Source organism: Lactuca serriola, chromosome 4 (genome assembly GCF_051521515.1).
Source record: "Lactuca serriola cultivar US96UC23 chromosome 4, Lser_US96UC23_V15, whole genome shotgun sequence".
Taxonomy (NCBI): Eukaryota; Viridiplantae; Streptophyta; class Magnoliopsida; order Asterales; family Asteraceae; genus Lactuca; species Lactuca serriola.
Genome location: NC_136411.1, coordinates 234,719,848 through 234,744,271, shown reverse-complemented (window position 1 = coordinate 234,744,271; position 24,424 = coordinate 234,719,848). Strand labels below are relative to the sequence as shown.

The 24,424-nt window shown below is 37.2% G+C and overlaps 1 pseudogene; it reads left to right on the top strand.

Moving 5' to 3' along the window:
- The first annotated feature begins 764 nt into the window (after window positions 1–764).
- On the top strand, window positions 765–2,057 carry LOC145099244 (strychnine-10-hydroxylase pseudogene; annotated as a pseudogene).
- The last annotated feature ends 22,367 nt before the right edge of the window (window positions 2,058–24,424 follow it).

Here is a 24,424-nt window from a genome sequence, read left to right as displayed (position 1 = left end):
CACACTGCTCACAATCCACATAGAAAATGTCTTAATCCCTTAAGACAAAGCATCCAATACTCCGAACTTGTTACAACTAATGCCTTAATCCATAAAGTTGTTCACATTAAGCTGTTGCATGGCTCAAAGGGTCCCAAATCCAAGTCCTATCTTAATAACTTCAATAAAGGTACTAAAACTCGTGCATGGGTTGATATTATCCCCCACGATTCTATTTTTTATGTGTTTCGGATATCTAAAACGTCCAAATCTAGGGACCAAACTCCTGAAGCAAACTCATTCTCATAAAGCTAAACCAAAGTGACCACAATGTGCCACAAACCACTCCAAACTAGATCCACCTAAAAGAGATGACAAGATTAAAGAATTTTACCTTTAATAGGTTGCAAAAGATGAGAAACTTCTAGATCTCTAAGCTCCACTCCAAGTGACGATTCCACAACAAGCTCGAATGTCTTCAAAATGTACAAAAACACTCCAAGATTCCTCACAAAATCTTAAGAACTCCAAGATGGTGGCTAGGGATCGAGATTAGGGTTTAGGAGGCATGGAGGCTCATAAGAGGCAAGGGTTAATGAATAAAAGAAGCTTAAATAGGAGTAAACCCCTATAAATTAAAAGTCTTTTTTTTCGATAAGATAAGGTGAGGTGGGGATGGTTTGTGGATGTGTTTATTTAAATAATTTAAATAATTAAGGGAAATAGAGTTTTTAGGTGTTCACAATGTTTTGGTGGTGAGTAGCGTGGTGGTGAGTAGCGTTGAGATGGCGAAAGAGTGCTTTACCACAAACGATGAGGTGTTTGCAAGTCGACCCAAGTCAATGGCAGTAGAACACTGGCGACAAGTGCGCAAGATCATGACTCTGGAGGTTCTCTCTCAGCGACGTGTGGAGATGCTTGGACCTCTTCGTGCTTCAGAGGTTAAAGCATCCATGGAAGATATATATAACGCTTGGGTAAAGAATAAAGAGAGTGGAAGTTCCGACATGGTACAGGTGGATATGAAACAATGGTTTCAGAACTTGATATTAAATGTTGTCGTCAGGGTTGTTTCAGGAAAAAGGTTTTCACCTGATGACAAAGAAGGTGTTCGATTTCAAATAGTGATAAGGAAATTCTTTGTGTTGTTGGGCACATTTGTGGTGTCTGATTTTATTCCATATCTGAAGCCATTGGACCTGGGAGGATACGAGAAAAAAATGAAGATGACAGGAGAAGAGATGTACGGAATTGTTACAGGATGGCTAGAGGATCACAAGAGAGTGAGAGCGGAGGAAAAGCATGCGCAGCAACATGAAAGAAGCCAAGTCTTCATGGATGTTCTTATTTCCGTTCTTGAAGGTGCCTCCCCAGAGGAATTCCGTGGTTTTGACCATGATACCATAATCAAGGCTACATGTTTCGTAAGCCTAATAATCTTTGTCTCATCATCATTATTTGGTCTTATACATCACCAATGCAATACGACTACTATTACCAAAGTTTGTTAATCCTTTATAGTTTCTTCCACATTCTTTATAATATTTCCACAAAATTATCAACATGTTGCTTGAAACCAAATACAAGAAATTTGTTTTGACTTCAAACTTGCAGACTGTTTTAGCTGCGGGCTTGGACACATCATCTGCAACGTTAACATGAGCTTTATGTTTGTTGCTCAACAACCCAAGAGTATTAAAAACTGACCAAGATGAATTGGATGAGCATGTTGGAAGGAAGAGAGCAGTAGAGGAGTCGGACCTAAAGAATGGTCAGATCCTGAAGTATTTCAGCCAGAAAGATTCTTGACAAGTCATAAACATGTTGATGTCAGGGGAAACAATTATGAATTGATTCCTTTCGGTAGTGGTAGAAGAGTATGCCTTACTATTCCGTTTGCTCTTCGGTCTTTGAATATAACTTTAGCTACTTTAATACAACAATTTGTGCTTAAACAGCCATCGAATGAACCCATTGATATGAGTGAAACCCCGGGAGTGACTATCAGCAAAGCAATCCCACTTGAGGTCCTTCTGGCGCCTCGTTTATCCCTTGATATGTACCCTGTTGCTGCATGATACCTCTTCTTCAAATCATCTACCAACCCCTGCTGCCACTAACCATGTGCCCACACTTTAGTCTTATTGATGAATGATTTCAAGACAATCCCGAAAAATTAAATCAGAAAGTCTTCTTACTATCTTATGAACAGCTTGCTAATTATTAGTCATACTAGTTTGTTTTTAATTATTTCATGCAATGGTTTCTAGTTTCTTGTGCTTGTATGCTCAGTTGTTTACATTTTAAGCATCAATAATACGAGAGTCTTAGTGTGAAAATATTTCCTCCTTCTCAAAACTCACAGTTGTTTAATTACACGAACATTGTGTTATCAGAGCTATGTTGCACGCATAATATATAGCTGCTATATATTAGCATGGCTTAGCCTCCAATCCCAATTTTCACAGCAGATTCCCAATGGCCGAGCCACATAGGGTATAATGTTGGTTGTGTCCCCACTGATAAATATTAAATTAATATCACTTCTTTGTTTGTTTTGTTGGACGCCAATTTTCTTTTTAATATTAAACTAATCCCATCAACTTGTGGGGAAAAGATGTAGCAGCACCATCCCTTTGTTTTATTGCACCAAATGAAAGGAGAAAGTGAGTATTTGTTTTATTGAAGTAAATGAAAGAAGAAAGTGACAGTGTTTCTATTGATGCCGTTTTTCCTGTTGTTTTTCTGTTTATGCGTCTAGCAAACCTCGTATTCTCTGTTTGTTTTTATGTTTAGCTACTATATTTATTGTAAGAAACAACGCTTATTATTTATTAACTACTTATTATTAAAAAAAATTAATTACTTATTATTTAACACGCATGGATAAATATGTAACAAAGAGAAAAGTTTTGGATTCATCAGAGGCAACTAATGCTTATTTTTCTTAAATAGCCGTGTTGAAATCAATTTAACAGATCTTTCCCCCGGACCCTGGGATGAGGACTTGGATTTTAGATTATGATTCTAATGTTCGAGACAAAGTTCGAAAAACATACCTCTTAAAAGATTACTGCCAACTTAAATTCAACGAGTTTCCTTACACTCTTTTTGGTAAAAATCCACAAAGATTCAATGTTGCATGGTTTGATGTTAATGAATATTGTACATGACTAGAATATAGTGTAAATCAAAATGTTGGATATTTCTTATGTTAATATTTGTTCAAACCATATGTTGGAGCACAAGGACGCGATGAAACGTTCGTTGGTGTGTGATTCAAAAATTAGGGACATTAAGAGAAGTCGAATCATCATGTTGGAGGTTTCAACAGTGTTCACAACCAAGCTTGGTCCAAGTGCAAGGATTTATTGAACAACAAAAAACGTGTGATGTTGCCTTCACAAAGCATTCAACACCGAGTACAGTAAATTATGATATATTATTGGACATATCAATTGATTGTATTCGATTTCTCTTAAGACAAGGTCTTGCATTTAGAGGCCACGATGAAAGTGAAACTTCAAATAACAGAAGGAACTTTATAAATTTGTTACAATTCCTAGTTGATCATAATGAAAGCATTGAAGCTATTACTTTGAATAACGCTCCTTTGAATCTAAAGTGGACTTCACCAGATATACAAAAAGTCATTGTCCATGTAGTCGAAGATATACAAAAAGACATTGTCCATGCAGCTACGACCGAAACAACGAAGCTCATTAAATGATATATATTAGGGAATTGTTTTTTGCTCTCCTTGTCGATGAATCTCATGATATTTCGATTAAAGAACAAATGAGTTTTTTGTTGCGAAATATAGATATGGAAGGTCGTGTAATTGAATGCTTCCTAGGATTTGGGCATGTCCCAAACACTACAGCTATTACAATCGAAGAGACACCGGATAATTTGTTTTCAAGACATGGTTGGCATCTCCAATTCGTGCGGATAAGGTTATGATGGGGCCAGTAATATGAATGGTGAATTTGTTGGTCTTAAAACTTTGATTTTGAATGAAAATGCAAGTGCATATTATGTTCATTACTTTGCTCATCGACTTCCACTTACTCTTGTAGTTGTGGCAAAAAAATAAATACGAAAATAGTTGATTTTTTTGTGTTGCTAACAATAGTTGTCGACGCTATTGGTGGTTCTTGGAAGCGTCTTGTAACACGTGTTTTCCAGGATGAATCGAATGAGGGTTTCGAGGAGTCAAAAGGTAGGATTTTGGAACAAAATACACCTCAGGACGCGAGATTGGACGCTGGCGACGTGAGATGGGTTGCATGAGAACTTTTGTTCGAGACTGGTCTCACGACATGAGACATGGAGCTTACTACGTGAGAGTTGATGGTGCCCAATCTCATGATCATTTTCGGGTTTCCTTCGTTTTTAAGCATCCCTAAACTCATTTTAGGTTTTTTTATCAGTCGCAAACCATCTTTTGTCACACCCCCAAACCAAGGATGGTGGAAACGTTCGGGGGTGGAGGACTTTATTTATAGTACGACAACAACGAGTAAAATAGTGCTCAAAGTAAATACAACCATTGTAAATATAACTGAAAAAGTTACACCAGACTATATGTTTACATGTTTCAAATCAATTACATTATGATGACAAAATGAACTGTTTGACGATTTAACGTCTCATCCTCAAAATGCTGTTGGTTTTCCTGTTTCACTGATTTCCTGAGAATACAAGTAGTTTTGAAAAAGTGTCAACAATTAAGTTGGTGAGTTTATAAGAGTTTTGTTTGAGAAAGAAAACGTTTTCCTGGTAAAAGCGATTGAGTATGATTTCCAGAAAATCCAATATTTTCTTAGTTAAGTGTTGAATGAATGCTCCTGTGTTATGCGATAATGAACTCTAGAAGGACCCATAGATTCCTTCTATGATCACTCAGCGTATATAAGTTATATATAAATTGAGTTAAATGAACCGTTGAAATCTAACGATTTAGACGAGATGTAATGTTAATAGAATATGTTCCAAAGAAAATCCAGTACTTTCCTTATAAAGGTTAAGTAGTCCTAAATCACAGGACCGAAAGTAAACAAGCATTTTCCATACTTAAAGATATAAAAGTTATTTTAAATCGGCATAAAACCCTTTTTTGATATGAAAGCGTACAAGTATTTTTCCATACTTAAGGTAATTCATGTGAGTTAAATCGACATAACTCGCTAATTTAAAAGTAGAACTTGTAAATCTTATGATTTGTTAATACCACATGTGAGCTATTATAACAATAGTTGACATGGACGACCTCATAATACGAAATTCTTCAGGCGTCACGGTTAAATGACATTTGTCACCTCAGACCTGCCGGTCTAGGTGTTGCAAGCAGCTCAGGTGTGGGTTTGTCAAACCAATATAAATCTATACACAACTATCACGTTCTCCCTACAAGAAATTCTGGTTACAATTTACATGACTTTTTGACTTTGTTACTTTGGAAGTAACCCAAAGCGAAGTCTTTTATGAAAATACATTAGTGCTATGAATCCATAAACTATGCTTATTATAGCTTAATATATGTGTTCTAAATGAATGAAGAATCTTATCATGAATGACTAAATTTCAGTTTATGATGATAAACTAACAAGGAAACACATTCAATATTTTGAACTTATTGTTATACACTTTCCTCAACATAATACAAAGTGTTATGAAAGTTATAAGCTGTTAACAAGTTTTTAACCTTTCTGCGCTGTTTTAGAAAAATCATAGAAAAATTATACGAAGTCGAAAACTGAATCCGTAAATTCTGAGAGTTCCTAAAATGTGTCTAGTTTATTCATAATTTTTATCACGATTTTTGGAAGTATTTAACTTGTGTTAAAATGTCCGTATTCACAAACTGGTCCGGATTTGTTCTTGAAATGATAGACTGTTTTGTAAAAATCACCATAAATCATAGAAAAATCGAATGAAGATGTGAAAGTAGTCATTTTAAAGGAATAAACCTGAGCCATTTTCATCTAATACAGTTTTGAAATAAAAAATGTTTATGTTGACGAAAACACGCCGTGAATGGAGTTGAACTTTTCTGATGAAGGCGGTTAAATGAATTTAGTTGTGTTCTTGGTGTTTTAACTTGTATTCCCCCCTTGAAACTTAAGAAAAACATGAAAATATAGGAGTATCAACTCACCTTATGTGATTTCAGTGGATGGATGTTGAAGAAGAGAATTGTTCACTCAAGAACACTTAGAAGATGCCTCGAAGAACCAAGAACCTAACATGAAGGTGACAATGTTTGTGTAAGGTTCTTATGATTTTGAGTAGAAAGATGCAATAATCATAAGGAGAATGAATTGTACTTACCAAGAATGGGAGAAAGCTTGAGGATCAGCCTTGGAAGTCTCGAAATTTGGAGAGAATTGAGAGAGAATTTGGAGTTTGATCCTTGGAGGAAAAATGAGGGAATGAAGGGAGTGTGAGGTGAGAGGGTAGATGTTCCAGCGGAAAGAACGTGAGTATGGTTGAGAAAGGAGTGGGAAACTACTCTTGAATGACCAGGTATGGTGAAGAGGGGTGTGGGTTAGTCATGGAGTGGGTATGGGGGTGGTTGCTTGTGTCTAACACTATGGCAAAGTCAACACTCCACCACAAGATCTTACTTAATAGATTTTATTCTTAAATAAAGATTTCCTTAAAAATATGTTGAATTTATGAATATATGGGTCCTTATATGCCAAAATATAAATTTGGGTGAAAATCCCCCGTTAAAATAATTAAAAACGGGCTTAAAACGTAGTTGTGGTCGAAAACCGGGTAGAAAAGAGGAGGATCCGAAGTCTGGCGAGGGTTGGGTCATCAGCAGCCTAATCCGAACTGAAGGCTTGGCCACGAATGTGGATCCGAAGAGGAGAGGCAATGCGGTCCGAGCAGAGTCCGAAGCTAAGGTGGTTGCGGTCGGTGGTTGCGGCTCGCTGGCTGCGGCTAGCTTGCTGCGGCTAGACCAGAGGACTTCAGACTCGGTCCTTCGGGCTTCGGCTCAAGAAGGGCTTGGTCCTTATAGAGGGACTTCGGTCGAAAAGGCTAATTTTCCAAGGAATCTTCCCGTTTCGAGTGGTTTTTCACCAAGTCAAGTGTCGGGATGCCATAAATGATTAAAATAAATCAAAAGAGGTTTTGAGAGAGATTTGGGAGAGATTTCACAATCTTGGAGAGATTTGGGAGAGATTTGACATACTTGGAGAGATTTCACATATGGAGAGATATTTGGGAGAGATTCCAAATTCATGGAGAGATTTCTCATACAAAGACAGATTTGGGAGAGATTTCACATTCTTGGAGAGATTTGGGAGAGCTTCCACATTCTTGGACAGATTTCTCATACAAAGAGAGATTTGGGAGAGATTTCACATTCATGGAGAGGTTTGGGAGAGATTTTACATAGTTGGAGAGATTTCACGTATGGAGAGAGATTTGAGTGAGAGAGGTTGAGAGAGACTTCTTTTGAGACCTTTTTGAGTGTTTGGCTCTGTAATTCAAGGTTCGTAAACCTCGATAAGTCTTGTTATGACTGTCATATGCTCTCGGGGGTTAAGGAATAATGTTTTATCGAGTAGTTTCATCAGTTGCCCTGATTAGGGTTTAGAGTTTCCGAACACATGAAAACTCTAAGTGATACGTTGCATTAAGAGTGTGAGTTGTTTAATAAGAAACATAATGAAAACCCTAGCATATAAGGGTTAGATGAGTTGACCGGTTTGACTTGTTGACTTTAGTTGACTTTGACTTGACTGGAAATTGACGGTTGTCACATGTTTCACCTTAGAAAATCCCTAGTCTTCATCTTTGCTAGATCTTTTCTTGGTTTGGAAGATGGAAAAGAAGAAGAGGAAGTAGAAGAGGAAGAAGAAGAAGAAGAAGAAGAAGAAGAAGAAGAAGAAGAAGAAGAAGAAGAAGAAGAAGAATAATAATAAGAAGAAGAAGAAGAAAAAGAAGACGAAGAAGAAGAAGAAGAAGAAGAAGAAGAAGGTGATCTTGAGTTGACGCTTGCAAGGAATCTCTGCTATCATCATCTTACATTGTGTCTTGATCATTATAAGTATCAAATATTCCTCCTTTATTCTTCTATGAGGCTAGATCTAGGTTTTGTCTCACTTTTCCTCCTGATTATGCAAGTTTGATGAATGGAAACCATAAAGTTTGCAACTTTATGTCTTTTTACGATCTTAAGAGTAATATGGAGTTCAGATCTTGGGAATGGTTGAGTTTTGGAACATTGTACGAAAGTTGGATGTCTTTTCTTCAACTTTTAGCCTAAATGAGATCTAGACATGTATTGGACATATATGTCTTAAAAGCATCGATTTTCCAGTGCATTATGGTGTTATAAGACCTTCTGCAAAAGTTAGAGTTCAAGGCTTAATGGATTAAGGACTTAAAAGTTGAAATTTTGGCTTCAAACTAATTTCACGACGTGAGAAATGGAGCTAACGACATGAGTGTTGAATGGCCTCGTTTTTTGTTAGCTTCTTGGAGCTCACTGATATAAAAATAAATATACCTATTTAGCTTTAAATTTATAAGCTAACAACTTATCTAGTAATGCACCTATAGGCAGTGTACCTATTCAGTTTATAGTATTGTAAAGTAAGTTAGGTATTGATCACAGGGAACGGATTAAGTATACTTAAATAACTACTAAAAATTAATCTAAAATCAAACAATAATTAAAAAGGGTTTTTATCTGATTTTGCAAGTTCAGAATAACTTAAGCACTCAACGAAAAACGATTGTAATCAAGATAATAAAAAACACTTTTGCTTAGTTTCGAATCCATATTTTTCCTATGGTTAGCTCTTATTTATGGATTAATAAAGTTGGTTACCAATTTTGATGTAATTAGCAATCTTGGTCCAATCTACCAATATTTTTACAAATTCAGGTACTACTATGTAATCATCATACACAAGCAAACATAAAATTGGTTATTAATAGATAATTATCTATGGTCAAGATAATTAATTAAACACAATTATTATCAAATTATGTTCTCCAACACAGCTAAAGTTATTACCTTTATTACTTAAGCTAAGATGTTTTTAATCTTAGCTCTGGCAATTTAATGGTCACTAAACTACTAGGTAAGCAAGTTCATGCAATTTAATGGATAATAAACTACACGTAACTAGAATTAGAGCAACAAAGATGAAAACTTTAACATGCTAGGTAATGATAATTGAACACATGCATAAACCAAATTCATATAATCTATAAAATAAGAGACTAACTCATAGTTTTAAGGTTTCATCTAATTAAACAAAAGTCTACTAATTTTGCTACTCATGTATAAAAGTAAACACAAAAAATAATAAAAGTTTGACATGATTAAATTAACGCGGACCGAATGTAGTGTTTTAATCTTCAAATTCTCGATCTATAAACAATCTTTCTTTCCAAATGATGTTTTTCGCACTTTTCTGACCACAAATCTCGAGTATCTCTTCATAATATTTTGTCTCAGCCCCCAAAATTGAATGAGCAAAGATATATATATATATATATATATATATATATATATATATATATAATAGGTAGCTCATGTCGTGCGCATAGGAGTCTTACATCATGAGCTCGGTGTAATCTGTATCGTGCAAGGAAACTAGCTTCCGCGTATGTATCTTCTAGAATTTGCTCCTCACGTCGTGGGTATAGAAGTCTCACGTCGTGAGTTTAATATATTTGCTGGATTTTTCTTCTTTTAAGTTTCAATCCTCCAAAGTTCCAATGTGTGTCACTTCTGGTCCTTATTCTTCTAGACTGTCCTACAAATGTAAATTAGTTCAATAAGTATCACATATCTTTGCAATTAAGCAAAATATTACTTGAAATGTATTAAAATATTTCATATATATGTATCTACGTATATATATATACACACACACACATATATATATATATATATATATATATATATGACAATATCAAAATACCTCACACTTATCTTTTGCTTTCGCTCAGGCAAAACTAATTTTGTTTGCTTAAACTTCCATCACCAACATCACATAGGACAATCCCTTTAGAAGCCATCCATTACACCAAGACCGCAATGCGCATATTTGTGTCTAATGTTTTTAAATACTTCCCAATCCTTAGTACTCGTAATCCTTATGAACATTTATCCCTTAGTTTGTATGACTCTCATTTTTGCAACCCTCTGAATCCATCCTTATAAATCTTACTTAACCTCAAGGTATTTTTGGTTAAGCTACGCAAGCATACATATGATCTAGAAAGAATTACAACTTTGATACCACAATGAAGCTCTTCGAATTCATCTTTTCTTTGATATTTGCTTTCCGATTTCTTCGAATTCAAGACCTTTTTTTTGGTATCTTCGATTTTGATTCTTTAGGATTTTTCATCTTTTGATATTCATACTTTGATAGCTCCAAAATTCTTTTAAAATTTGCAATATCTCTTTATATATATATATATATATATATATATATATATATATATATATATATATAACTTTTTTCATTCAAATCCTACATGATTAGGCAAGCAAGCTTAACTTCAACTTTTATTGGTTTGAGGTGTCCGTCTATGTGCAATGACTACATAATCTCTCCTAGATAGATTTTAGGTACACGCTGCAAAACCTATTATGTCATTCAAACTACCGTATCACCTTTCCTATCTCATAACTTTTTAGTAGGAACGGGAAGCCACAAATATACTATAACATATGTTAGCTCAAATATACTATGACATATGTTGTCCCGAAAATGATTCTGCGAACATACAAACAATTGGTTGTACTAGAGAACCAATATCTACCATTTGGTTACATTTTTCTAAAAAAAAATAAAATAAAATAAAACCACACAATACACATTAAAAATTAATTGAGAGAATAAAATAAATAAAATAAAAATAAAAAGGATAAAATATCAATCATCATCTTCATCGCTTCCTGCTCCACTAGGACCGTATTCATCTCCCTGTTGTAACCAAAGCTCCTCCCATGTCGGAATGTATTCATATTGAGGTGGCATGGTGGGTGGTCTCTCGATGTGAAGGTGTGAAAACAAAACGTCCATAGGCTACTTGTAATAGTTCAGACCCTCGCGTAAATTATCTAAATATGTACCAACCTAACTTTGAAACAAGTTGCTTGGTATACCACCCTCAAATTGTTGAAGTTGTGGACCCCATGCTTCTCTCGCCCACATCTTCCTACTTCCACTTAGTCTCGGTTGTTCCTCAGGTTGCTCAACTTGTTCCTCCTCATTATCACCCATAATACTCCAATGTGTGCCCATATTAACGACAGCGTTCACCGATTCCAAATAACCCAATGTAAGATCGGTACCCTTGATGCATGTTAGAGTACGCATCACCCTTGCCATGAATATTCCATTTGAATTTGCCAATCGGGTTACAAAATTACCTCTCACAATTAGGCTCCCAGCTCGTGAGGTGACCTCCTTACTTGCCAAATATTGCGCAAGAAAATAAGGAATATAGCTGCAAACTGTTGGAATAGACGATGAATAGGTGACCGGTTTTGGCTTTCTTGACAGACCCCGAAAAAAAAACTCGCCATTAGCATTTATTATCGAAAACCCATACCCATTTACACCTTGAGACTAATCCCAAGCGGATGATCTTAAAAACCTATCAAACATGGGAGACATTGCTTCATGTTGTTCATACAAGCCCATTCTCCATGCGAACTCGACCAAGCTACATTCTCTATATTGACCATCAAGACGAGAAACCATGGTCGTAGCAACGTGGGGATCAACCGTGTTTCATTCAAAACAAACTGTTGAGAAAAATTCCACACACAAAAGAACTCTTTCATGAAGATACATCAGTGCTATAAATCCATAAACTATGCTCATTATAGATTATTATATGTGTTCTAAATGAATGAAGAATCTTATCACGAATGACTAAATTTCGGTTTATGATGATAAACTAACAAGAAAACACATTCAATATTTAGAACTTATTGTTATACACTTTGCTCAACATAATACAAAGTGTTATGAAAGTTATAAGCTGTTAACTAGTTTTTAACCTTTCTGCACTGTCTTAGAAAAATCATAGAAAAAACATACGAAGTCGAAAACTGAATCTGTAAATTCCGAGAGTTCGTAAAATGTGTCTAGTTTATTTATAATTTTTATTATGATTTTTGGAGCTCTTTAACGTGTGTGAAAAGGTTCATATTCATAGACTGGTCCGAATTCAATTCTGAAATGACAGACAGTTTTGTAAAAATCACCATAAATTGTAGAAAAATCGTATGGAGATGTGCAAGTAGAAATTTTAAAGGTATGAACCTGAGCTATTTGCATATTAAACAGTTTTGTAAGATATTAAGTTTAAGATAGTCAAAATAGTCCATGAATAAGACTCAACTTTTCTGATGAAAGCTGTTGTGTGAATTTAGTTGTGTTCTTTGTGTTTTAACTTGTATTCTCCCCTAAAACTTGAAGAAAACATTAAAATGTAGGGGTATCAACTCACCTTATGTGATTTCAGTGAATGGATGTTGAAGGAGAGAAGTGTTCAAGTCAAGAACACTTCGAGGATTGCTTGAAGATTTGAGAATCTAACACAATTATGATGGAGTTTGCATAAGAAATCAATGATTTGTGTAAAAGGAAGTGTAATAACCATATGAATGGTGATGATACTTACCAACTGTAGAAGGAAAGCTTGAAAAATGCATTGAAAATCTCGAAATTATGAGAGAGAATTTGAGAGAAAAGGTGTGTTTGATCTTTGATGGAAATGAGTGAAAATGAGTGAAGTGAAGAGAGAGGGTGGGTTTTCCAGACCTTAGGACATGAGTATAGCTGGGAAATGAGTGGGCAAAGTACGCTTGAATGACCAGCTATGGTAGAAGGACAATGACTGGTAATGGATTGGACATGCGGGTGGTTGCTTGTGTCAAACACTATGGCAAAGTCAACACTCCACCACAAGATCTTAGTTAACAGATCTTATTCTTAAATAAGGATCTCCTTAAAAATATGCTAAATTTATGAATATATGGGACCTTATATGTCAAATTATAAGTTTGGGTGAAAATCCCTCATTAAAATAATTAAAAACGGACTTAAAACGGAGTCAATGTCGAAAACCGGGTAGAAAGTGGAAAATCCGAAGTCAGGGTGTGATTCCGGTCTTAGCAGCCTTAGAACCAGAGTGGGGGTTTAGTTGGTGAATTGGATCCGAGGGGAAAGGGACTGCAGTCCGAGCAGGTACCGCAGGCAGCTCGTCAGGAGGGACCGTAGGCGTAGGTCAGATGCGGTGCTCAGTTCCGGGTTCTATTCAGCGTTGCGGGTCTACCTCAGCCTCGGTCCTCAGCAGTTCTGATCCGGTCTGATGGCTGCGGTTCCTTAAGGGGGCTTGTGTCTTGGTTTTTGGAGCTTTGGCTCTTGGAGGGTTTGGTCCCTATAGAGAGACTTCGGCCCTAAAAGGCTATTGTCCAAGGTATCATCCCGTTTCAAATTGTTTTTCACCAAGTTAAGTGTTGGGATTCCCCAAATGATTATAAAACACAAAAGAGGTTTTGAGAGATTTTTTGGAGAGATTTCAAATTCTTCGAGAGATTTCTCATTAGAATAGCGAGTTGTATACTAATTACATAGCGTAAACCATAGTATACAAGGGTTAACTAAGTTGACCGATTTGACTTGTTGACTTTGTTTGACTTTGACTTGACCAGAATTTGACGGTTGTCACAGTATACCACCCTCAAATTGTTGAAGTTATGGACCCCGTTCTTCTCTCCCCCTCATCTTCCTATGTCCTCTTGATCTCGGTTGTTCCTCAGGCTACTCAACTTGTTCCTCCTCATTATCACCTACAATACTCCAATGCGTGCGCATATTAACGACAACGTTCACCGATTCCAAATAACCGATTGTAAGATCGGTACCCCGTGATGCATGTTAGAGTACGCATCACCCTTGCCATGAATATTCCATATCAATTTGCCAATCGGGTTACAAAATACCCTCCTGCAATTGGGCTCCCAGCTCGTGAGGTGACCTCCTTGCCAAATACTGAGCAAGAAAATAAGGAATTTAGTCGCAAATGGTTGGTTTGATGATGCTCAATATAAAAAAAAAACAAGTTCAAATTCATTACTTTATCCGCATGTTTTTTTTATTAATTGAAAATGTCACGAGGCGGTGGATTAGACGATGAATGGGTGACCAAATTTGGCTTTCTTGACACACCCCGAAAAGAAACTCGCTATTAACAATTATTATCCAAAAACCATACCTATTTAAACCTTGAGAGTAATCCCAAGCGGATGATCATAAAAACCTATCAACCATGGGAGACATTGCTTCATGTTATTCATACAAGCGCATTCTCCATGCGAACTCGACCAAACTACATTCTCTATATTGACCATCAAGACGAGAAACCAAGGTTGTAGCAATGTAGGGATCAACTCTGTTTCATTCAAAACAAACTGTTGAGAAAAAGTCCACACACAATTCCTTGAAAACTGCTTCCTTAATTAAAAATAATTGCCTTCACCAGTTACAAGTGACAAATGCCCATTTTTCAAAGAATATATTTGTGAGATACGGGTTCAATCTTCCCAAAATCCTAATCTCATTCAGCTTGTTCTAATCAATTGTTGGTGAAACCGCAAATTCACGATTGCAGAGCCACCCCAACTTGTTCTTGTAGTTGTTGAACATTTCTTGTGGGAGATCATCGGGAAATTCATAAAATTAGTGTAGGCTTGATACATTCCTTTGTTTCGGTTAAGGAGTTACTCTCAGACCCATAACACTTGCAAAATAGGAAAAAAAAAACAAAACAAAACGAAAAAACATAGATTAAATGTGAGCAAAGAACATAAGCACTAATTTACCTAGTTCTCACGTCATGGTCATAAGGGCACATCGTGAGTTTGGTCTGATGAGCAATTCAAAATTGGGCATCATAGAGGTGAAATCGAACTAAAATAAACATTGGGGTTTCCTTAGGCTATAAATCTAAGTCCATAGAACATACATGAAACAACTTGTTCGCAAACTATAGAACCAATTTCAACCATTACATCTCAAGAACAAAACCTAACTCAAAAGACACCAAAATTAGTAAAATTAACAAGATTAAAGTTTGGAAATCTTACCGAAATTGAGGATGGAACAAAAAATTGATTAAGCTTTGATGAAATTTGGTGGACAAAATCAAAGTGTGGGAGACCGTTGCTTTTTTCGTTTGTGAGAGTGGGTTTAAACAAATGGAAGTATAGTCAAATGCACGAGGCATATAAAATGATCCCTTCCGTGTTTTTTATGGCTCACGTCATGAGAGATAAGCATCACGTCGTGAGCTTTAAAATGATTTAAAATAATCAGGACAAACTTATTTCTCACTTTCTGGGGCTTAATCCCATGTCATGGTTTCAAGGTATTTGACCAAAAACATTAATTTTCCTTAAAATAATTTACCAATCTTGAATTTAATCCCAAACTTGATTTTTTTTACTTTTCTTTTAAATTTAAGATGACTATCATGCTGACTTATCCTAAAACTAAAAAAAGAATGAAAAACTTAAAGAAAATGAAAATTCAAACCGGGCTTGGGTTGCCTCCCCTGAAGCGCTTCTATTTACAAATTCATGAGCCAAACTCCTCCCCGCTCTAAGTTGTTGCGGGTGGAGGTGGGATCTTCCTTTTCTCTTTCTACTCTTTCGACCTCCTTTTGTAAGGTTGCACTCTTCTTATATATGCCTTTGTGGAATTTTCTTTCTTTGTATGAATGTTGTACGCCTCAAGCTTTCTCTCAGCTCCTTAAGTTTTCGCATCCTTCGATTTTTTCCCTTGATTTTTTTCACACCCCGCTAAAGCGGAAATGCAAGATATGACAACGATAAAGGTTTCATTGCAAAAGATAAAGATACATCACCATAGTAATAGTTAAAAGTTTACAACCCATAATTTAAACAAAACAAAGTACAAATTTTCCAAAATGACATTGTTGAGAAGATAACTTCGTAAAATAACTTCCATACGATGCGACATGCTCTATGATGACGAATCGTTAAATCCACTTACTAATTATTTCCTGAAAAAGCATGTAAAACGAGTGTCAACTATGAAAATGGTTGCTGAGTTCACAAGTTTATAAAATTAAGATTTGGTAAAAGACTTTCCATAAATACAGTTACATTTCTTTAATGAGAAACAAAGTTCATTGTTATAAGGAGAAACATATTTGATTGCTATAATTAGAAACAAAGTTGATTGCTATAATGAGAAACAAAGTTGATTGCTATAATGAGAAACAAAGTTGATTGTTGTAATTGATAAACGAGTTTGTATGTATATGAGCAACCAATGAGTTCACAACCAAGCCTATGACTGATGCCCTATCAACATCTATGCTTATCGTTCCATAGATTAATATGGTATCATGCACTCAAGAAATCGGGCGAGTGAGGAATTGTCAATTCCTAATAGCGTTATCCATAGTGAACATTGGCTCAAAGAGTTAATGGCTGGAGTAAAGTATAAGGGAAGGGACTTAAGACGATACGGTCTCATGTTTCAAGATGCATAAACATACATAGCATAATATAGCACAATTTAGGAATCAAGCTTGAAACAATTCACTTTTAAGTACAATGAATAATAAATAGCTCTTCGGACATGCTTTTCCACCCCAAAACGTAAAAACCGAAAATAAGTGAGTCGTAAATACTCACAATGTTTGAAGTAGGTACAAGTGGTGCCTCGAAATACACCAACGCCTTGCTACCGGGATCCTATGACATCAAACAAATGCTTGTGAGTTTCTAAGTCGAAATCTAATTCTAGTATACTAAATTCTACATATAGAGAAATGCCAAATTTTTGTTCTAATATTGGTTTTATATTAAATGGGTAACAATTTTACTGAAATGGTGATATTTTATAACTCATGTGATTAATATAATTTTGGCTATTATTTTCTTGGTTTTTGTAATATTAATTGAATGTATTTCAACACATTTAAAGGTGTTTAAAACTTCTAAAAATCCAAAGATATTATCAAACAGTTTCCAAAATTCATCAAATTTTATATTTTCGTTCCAAATACAGTAGAAGTCTTCCATAATTTTTCCCTTGAATTATTCATGTGATTAACTATTTTTCCAAATTTTTAAGCCTTCATAACAATATAAATTCATGAAAAATAGTATCTAGATGACAACAATTCCCACACTTTTTATAACACTGCCATAAAACAAAAGTTAGCTGGGAAAAATAGGAAAATGGGTTTCTAAACAGTTTAAATCATGGGTTTGGAGAGAGGAAGAGAGATTTTGAGTGTTGTAAGAAGTGTAGAGAGGGATGTGAAGTGTAAGAATGGGTTATGGTTATGCCGAAGGCTCGGGATAGATTTAGATAGACTGTAGGCCCAGTAGGACAGACCAGTCCGGCCGATGGCCCGATATGTGTCTTGTTTGATTGATTGTTATGGTTATGGTTTCTGCCAATGTGGTATTGGTATTTTGGGGATAGCTCACTAAGCCATCGGGCTTATAGTTTTCAGTTTATTGTTTCAGCTACTTTAGGAGAGCAAGGGAAGGCGAAGGCGTGACCGTACCGCTCCTCATCCTCGTGATCTATTTTTGGGACACTATGATGATAAATGAATTGGAAATGTTTTGTAAAAACAATTACTATATGACTCTTTTGTTAGTATTCAAAGTTTAAATTTGGCGTGAATTTTAAGGGTGTTACAAGTTGCTATCAGAGCCTTGGTTTGAGCGAACTGGAGGAACACTTGTGTGAATCCAGTCTCAAACCGAGGAGATTTTGGAAAATAAGTTTTAAAAATGGTTTTTAAAATAAAGGATAGAGGATGGAGAAGGTACGATCAGGCGGAGCTTGTAAGTAAGCCCCAAAATACCATACAGTTATTTGATATTCTGATATGATTAGAACAGCATGCTAGTGCTAGGCTAGGTATTCTCAGGAATCGCATGATAGATTGGCCTGATTGTATGATACCTATTATCCTAGGCTTTCTTGTATATGGGATTGACATCATAACTGTAGATGTTTAGTGTATGCACCATGGTTGTGGATAGTCAAGATCTTATATCCTGAGAATGTCCGATTCGACCTTAGTGTAGGATCAGATATTCGAAAGTCTATCGGGTCCAGCACTATGTGCAGCCAATGTACACTAGCGCTGTAGGGGATGATGGAAGTTTCATTGATGTGTGAGTGGTGCGGAACTGCAGGATCAGTTACTAGTTAGGCAATGTTCCCTGTTAGTGAGGGTTGAGCGCATATTATGTTAAATACAATTTAGGGCATTGTGGTGACACTTGAGACAAATATGGGTAGGTGTGGAAGATAGTAGGGGCCCATACTACTAAAATTTCAGGACCCGTACACGTATCAAGGAAGTTACAACCCCTAGGGTTTGAGGGTAATTGGTCTTCTATCATTATTTGATCTATCTGAGACATTGAGTGTGTTTCCAGTATGGTGGTGACGAGACGTGTTGCTTCGGGGTCCGGATCAGGATCAGGATCAGGGTCAGGAGACAGAGGATTGGAGGTGCCGGTAGCACCTGAGCCCGTGTGTCACACCCCGAAAGCCGAAGGCAGAAACATTTCCGGGGTTGACTCCATGTTGAGTATCAAATCCAATGCACATAGTAAGTAAAGTAAAACAACCATTACATTACATATAGAAAAGTTTACATTTGTTTCAAAAGTAAATTGTACAAGCGTGATACATAGTATACATGAACAAAATGTGACGAGTCTTCTACGCACTTTGTCTTCGCCAAAAGAGATCGTCGGGTACCTATCTTATGCGTACCTGAGAATACAAGTGGTTTGAAAATCAGCATAAAGCTGGTGAGTTCATAAGCGGTTAGTTTTTCTGAAAATGTACGAGTTCCTTTGGTTTCCTGAAAAAGTAGTTATCCAAGAAAATCCTATATTTTCTTAAAAGTTGGCTACCAAATCCAAAATGTAATGTAAAAGGTGTACAATGAAAACATGATTGTTCTTGTCAATTGTAAAGTTTGGTTATCTAACTTGTTACACTTTTCTGGTTACGTACCACTGTTACCCTGGAAAATCCTATATTTTCCTACACGTGTGTGTGTGTGTGTGATGAACTGTTACCAATTCTGATTATGTTCAATGTTATCCCCAGGAAAATCCCACATTTTCCTGAATGTGTGTGTGTGCGAATTCTCCTGAAAGTCTGATTATCCTTAATTGTACATTAGTTTTATTATGTACATAAAACTAATAATTAAGTGTGAAGTGTTCATAATCTTGATTGAGAGTTCCATAACCATACTTCAGACCAGATATGACTCGGGTCGTGGCCAGTATCATTTTTATGACTTTCGTCACCCTTGAACCTTTCGGTTCGGCTGTAGCTAGTAGCCAGGTGCGGGATTGTCAGTCCCGTATAGATCTATACACTCTAGTCACGCTCCCTATCTAAGAGATTCTGGTTACAGGTGCGGTCCTCCACTCGCGTATCTTTGTGGAGTGTTCACCAAGGACGTGTCTCCAATCTTTAAAATTACTCTTTACTCTCGTGTCTAGGGAAGTAGTATCTATGACTAACTAAGTTCTAATGGTGTCTGTCCTTTACACTCGAGCCTAGGTGTTTTATTAAGGGCATTACAAATGTTTCATGTTTTCTAATGGTGTCTATCGTTTACACTCGAGCCTAGGGTTTTTTATTACAGACATTACAACGGTTTTATGATCTCTATCAATATAAGTGTGAACAATCAATTGTGAAACATAACAGTATATAATAAGAATTGAAATCGTTTAAACAAACAACTTTGCAAGTTAAAACAGTTTATTAGTAGGTTTTCAATTCTTAAAAATGTGCAAATTATGAAACCATTTAAGTAAAATAATGAATTTAAGTACAAGATATTCTTGTACTTTTGCTTGTATCCCCCCCTGAAAACATTTAAAAACCATTGAAAAAGGGTAGGGGTATGAACTCACCAGACGAGAAAACGTGTCGGTTCGGACGATAAGTATCGATTCGAGGCTTGATAACAGGCGAGGTTCCTATGTAATATGAAATGGTATACAAATATATCTAATTAGATTTTAAATTACTAATTAGCTATGATATTACATTCCAATGAGCGAAAACACTTCAAAACGAGTGTTTGGAGTGACTCGGGTGACATCTACAGACGTGTATTGATGCGTGGGACTTGGGAATTGAGTTTACTCTTCAAGAGTAAACTCCTTATGGAGTTTTAGGCCTCTCATACCATACACACATGAGTTCACGGCCGTGAACTCATGTTTGGGTGTTTTATGGTGCTAAAATGGTCAATAACACATGAGGGATAATTGGGATTAATTTATCTAAGGCTTTGGATGGAATTCAATCACCAATAACACCATTTAAGGGAGTTTATGGCCCTAAACCTGGAGTTTACAGCCGTAAACTCCTATACCCCTTTAGATTGATGATTTAATGGCCTTAAATTAATCACATGTGATTCCTATAATTTTTACAAGCCTTGGTATGAATTTAGGGCACCAAATGACTCATCTTTAGGAGTTTACGGCCCTGGAACATATTCTTGGGTTGTCATAGCCGTAAACACCTAATTGAAGGGTGTTTGACATGTTTAAGGTCCCCAAACTATTTTTAGATGATTCTAGGATTTATTCCAAGGCTATTGATGAAGTTATATGCCTTTTTAACACTAGAAAATGAGTTTACTCCCCATGTATGAGGAGTTTACGGCCCAAGCAAGATCTTGGGCAATAAACTCATTTTTCTCCTCTAATTTAATGTTCAAGGTGTTCCAAGGCCAAATCCAATATTCTACAATTCATATCTAAGCTTTAATGGAGTTTTGGAAGGGTTTAAGAGCATAAAAACCCCATTTATATGAGTTTACGGCCCAAGCATGTTCCTTGGCCGTAAACTCTTATTTGTCCCTCAAAATCCATGTCTAGGGTGTTCTAAGTCCGATTTTGCAAGCCTTAAGGTCATATCTAAGTCCCAATAATGGTTTGGAAGGGTTAAATTGCTCAAAAACCCATGTTTTTATGTGTTTACGGCCTATGCATGCTCCTTGGCCGTAAACACATGTTCCAGGTCCAAAATGATAAATTAAACATGAATTTGAAGGCCTAAGAGGTTAAACAACAAGTTGGGGATGTTACCTCAAAGATTTGGAGCCTTAATTCAATGTTTTGGACCTTCAATCTTCGATTAAGGAGAGAGCTTAGAGAGAGAGTAGAGAGAAGAAGCAAAAGCTTCAAATGAAAGCTTGAATACGTTTAAATACTGTTCGGGATTTGGACACGGTGAAATTCTACCCGATACTGGCTTTAGACGGGGCTTTTGGTCGCACCCGGCCAAGTTGCCGTAACCTGATATGGTTGATTCTAGAAATGATTCGATCACTAATATGGGGTGTTTGAATGATTTCTAAAGGTATTAGGATTCCCATTAAGTCATAATATAAAATACACATTAATGACTTAATTAAATGACGAAATCGGAAATAAATTTAGAAACGACGATAGGTTGATAGAATTGGGTTACGAAAAGGCTTATAAGCAATGATACGAAATTTCGGGTTGTTACATTATCCCCCCGTTAGAGGGAATTTCGTCCCGAAATTCAAAGATTTGAACACAGATCGCGAAGTGAAAAGAGATATGAGGATGAATTTACTGCTTCAGGTCTTCATACTCCCAAGTGGAATCGGGTCCCTGCTTTACATTCCAGTGAACCTTTACTGTCAGGATGAGGCTTTGTTTCGAACGGTCAACCTATCAATCCATGAACTCAATTGATTCATCCATGAAGATTCGGACTTCCGTTGATTTCGATCTCATCAAGGGATTTCTAGGGTTTCGTCAGGTCAACACTCCTTACGAACAAAGATGTCGAATACGAGATGGTTGCTGCTGAATTCTGAAGATAGCTCAAAGAGTGCAACGGAATCGATTCCTAACGAGGATCTCGAAGGTTCTAATGTTCTACGAGTTAAGTTTTCCGTACTTCCCGAGGCGTACTATGTCTTTCCAGAGTAAGACTTCTAACAAGAGGGCACATCTTCATCTGGCAGAGTAACTAAGGGTCCGATGGTTCTAAAGGAAATTTCTTGACGGGTTTGCGATTATAGCCAGTGGGACCCATGAATTGACGGGTTTCTATGGGTACCTCCGGTGCCGACTAATTCTTTATCGCCTTTAGTTTTTGGAAAGGTCCACAAGTATGACTGCTTTGCTTATCTACTTTACCAGGAAGTGGTTTAACCGAAGGGCACCACTACTATCTCGTAATGATCATATCAAGTCCTGGTTGCTGCCTTAGACACATCGCCCTCACTAAGGTTTTGGTTACGAGTTAATTGCAGGGATTAGGTCGATGCGATAGTTGACTACGCGTTCGGAAAGAATTCTCAAGAATTCTTCAGGAAAGGCATCGGGAAAAGAGTTGCAGACTTCTCGTTTCTCGATGATCACACGGACGAGGAATACATGGGAAAGCTTTTTAAGCTTTGATGTACGAAGATCATGAGAGTCGGGTTAGAAGAAAGCTAAGACAGATGGCTTTCTCGAAACTAAGAACAACAGCATGAATGAGGCTCGGTCATTTCATGTCAAAGATGACATCAAAGCATTTCATGAAAAGGTTGCCATTAGATCGAACGGAAAAGAATAATTTTTCGGATTGAGGATACAATCTACGGATATGACGTTAGCGAATTTCTTTCCGTGCTAGAATCGAAAAGAATCACAGGCATAAAATTTAACAAGGTGAAATATACCTGTGGCAACGGTGGGATCGGTGGCTGTCTCCTGTTGTCCTATCACTAGAACTCTTCCGGTGTTGCCAGATGTTACTGCCATGGGGCAGTTTCGCTTGTAATGTCCGACTTCTCCACAACCATAGCAGCCCCGACCAATGCCCGCTCCAGAAGCTTGACTGGTTGATTATGTTGGTGTCTTACAGTTTTTTGCCATATGACCCTTTATGCTACAACTGTTGCAAAATACTTCTATACATGGACCGGAAGGAAGGTGATGATAGTTGCACTTGTCACAACTTGGAAGGGTTCCAGCATACCTACTGGCAGGTTTCCGAGTTGAGGATCCAACAACAAAAATAGTTGCAGGGGAAGTGGCAGCATGAACTGCCACCGTTTGCTGCCTCTTCGAAGTTTCTTGCGATGTCTGGCTTTTCTCCTTCTTCACAATCTTTCTTTTCTCACCACTCCTCTCCGTCGGCTCAGGAGTGGTAGCTGTCTCCTCAGGGTCATCACTATGATCTATTAAGATTTGTGCTAAGCGTTTGGCGCTGTCGTATGTATCTAGCCTCGCAGCTATGACGTTTCCTTTAGTTGGCTGGGTCAGCCCCCAGATGAATTTCTCTATCTTCTTACTCTCCGGGGTAACCATTCCCGGGCAGAGTAATGCCAAGTCGTCGAACCTGGAAGTGTAAGCGGCGATATCGGAACCTTTCATCTTTTGGTTCCAGAGTTCGTGTTTTAACCTCTGCATTTCGCCTCGAGGGCAGTACTCAGCCAGCAGAAGTTCCTTCATGGCTTCCCAACCCATGGCGTTGGCTACAGGTAAGGTTAGGGATTTGACTCGGCCGTTCCACCAAGTCAGGGCTTTGTCGATAAAGGTGGAGGTGGCGAAATTCACTTTGTCAGATTCTGAGCAGGCGCAAATTTCAAAGATGGATTCGATCTTCTCGAACCATCGGGTGAGAGAAAGGACACCTCCAGTGCCATCAAAGGACGTGGGTTTTGCGTTCATGAAATCCTTATAGGAACCCTCTTTTTGGTGTCCCTGACTGCTTTCTTGGTTTTGGGTTTGGGTCCCACCTCCCAAACTACCGGAACCGTCAGAGTTCCGTTGAGACATGGTAGCTGCCACTACAACCGTAACAGCTGCCTGGAATACTACAGGGTTGAATTGAGGAGGAGGTGGTGGCGGAGGGTTGTTGGTCTTGGAGTTGGGTCTCTTTCTTGGAGGCATCTTGATTTAATAAGATCAAGAAAGAGAGGATGATAAGTCCTCTGAATTGAATCAAGAGATATGACGGTTATATGCTGAATAAGCGATATAGCAGGAAAGAGTTATCTAAGCGGGAAAAATTATCGCTAAGGGAATGATCAAAGAACAATGCATGAACGAGGATTTCTACCAAGGATTGGCTCGAGAAATACTCCCATAGTATTTCATGATTCGTTACGACACTGGCTCGATGTTTGTGGTATTAGGGAAAGTTTTAGGTATGCCGCATACCACAGTCACTCCCAAGCACATGTTGGTCGTGTCTTGAATGAATATAGTTGGCTAGGCTATTTTGATCCTAGACATGACTACATAACTGCCCAGGTTTAACCGCAGTACACAACACCCATTTACTTATGTTTTGTTCTACTTGTA